Raw genomic sequence first — 1,761 nt, forward strand, 5'->3', positions numbered from 1 at the left:
TTTTATTTCATCATTTTCTGTGGTGGTTCAAATAATAATGGCCCCCATAAGCTCACATATTTTTATGTTGGTCATTAGGGAACAACACTACTTAGGAGGAATTAGGAGGTATGGTCTTGATAGAGGCAGTATGTAATTGGGGGTAGACTTTGAGTATTCCTGTTGCCTGCCGTAAAGCTCTCAGCTACTTCTTCAACATCATGCCTACATGGCACCTGCTCCCCGCCATGATGACAATGAATTAAACCTTTGAAGCTGTAAAGCAGCCCCAAATAAGATGCTTTTTAAAAAATAAGAGTTACAGTGGTCATGATGTTGACTCACAGCAATAGAACACTGGCTAAGACACCTTCTATATAATAGATAAATTCAAATAAAGCAATACTAAGAATTGGATTCTACCAAACATACAAACAGAACTACTTTCAAAGCCCAAATCTTTGATCAAGCCTTACAAACTTGAGGGCTTTGAAAACATTCAGAGATCCTCTATCAGCTGTGACACTGGAGGCACCCATAGAATTATTATTGGGAGATTATTCTTCACCTGAGCAATGGCATGTGTTCTTCTTATGTTTAGAAAGAAAACCAGCAATTCCTGCCTCTTCAAGACAGAAATCCAGAGTATATAAATGCCTGCCTATATACAGTGATAGAATGAGGACATCATTTAATTTCTCAGATATCACCAGTATTGCAGAACAGGAAATTCTACAAGATGGCAAGAGGATATAATTTGTATCACATACTAAACTATAGAGGGATGTCATGGTGAAAGCTCCAGCTCCAGCCTGTGAGACCATTCAAATCTATAAGCTGCCACTACTGGGAATGAGCCATGCCATCTAAATCTGTAATGTGCGCAAGTCAGTTGCAAAGTATTTCAAAATAGGCCTTCTAATTTTAGAATCATGTTCTAAAATAGCAATTTGTGAAGATATCCAGCTGGAGTGATCTACTGAATTTCAATTGAACAGCCTGGCAAAGATTCTATAAAGTAGGTTAACTCAAGATGCATTCTTCAAATCTTTCCTATCGAATGGCCTTGCCACTGAAAGAAGTTATACACATGTGGGTAGAAGGTGCCACATCATTTTGGAAGACAGGTCTTTTCTTCATGCGCCTTTTTTCCATGTTCCCATATGCACTTGCAATATTCTTTTGCATCATAGTAAGCATGAAAAATCCTCAGTGGTAAACTTCCCCCCATATTACATTTCTCCTTGTGCCCTTTCCTGGAAAATGTTCAGGATGTTCACTCAGATGAATGAGCCAAGAAATTAGCTCATGGCCTTTTCTGATAATAAGTACACTAGCTGAAGCTCATCTGACATATGGAAATGAAAACCTCATTAGTTCCTTAAAGTTCCCTGGGGTGCATCTTTATAATTTACTCAGTAAGAAAGTCTGGAATTGAAATTCTTAAAAGATCAGTCTTTTAATTGCCCCTAAGACTAGCCAAGTCTGGTTTTCCAGGGCCATTATCATCTTAGACAATTGAACTTAATTCCATAGTAAGTCAATGATTGTTATTCATGGATAATGATAGCTTTGGAGAAGTAATATAAATAATATGATAATAACATATGTGTTATCTTACATATTATAATAATTTATAAATATTTTTCACACATTCTGTAAAACAATAGCTATTTTGCATAAAGGGTAAATTTCAAATTTAAACTCTGTTCATATTTCAGAAAATACTTTTAAGTAAAGATGCAAAGGCAGATGGTGTTAACTGATTGCTGTCATTATGCA

The sequence above is a fragment of the Mesocricetus auratus genome, unplaced genomic scaffold (assembly GCF_017639785.1).
Source record: "Mesocricetus auratus isolate SY011 unplaced genomic scaffold, BCM_Maur_2.0 Super-Scaffold_100020, whole genome shotgun sequence".
NCBI lineage: Eukaryota > Metazoa > Chordata > Mammalia > Rodentia > Cricetidae > Mesocricetus > Mesocricetus auratus.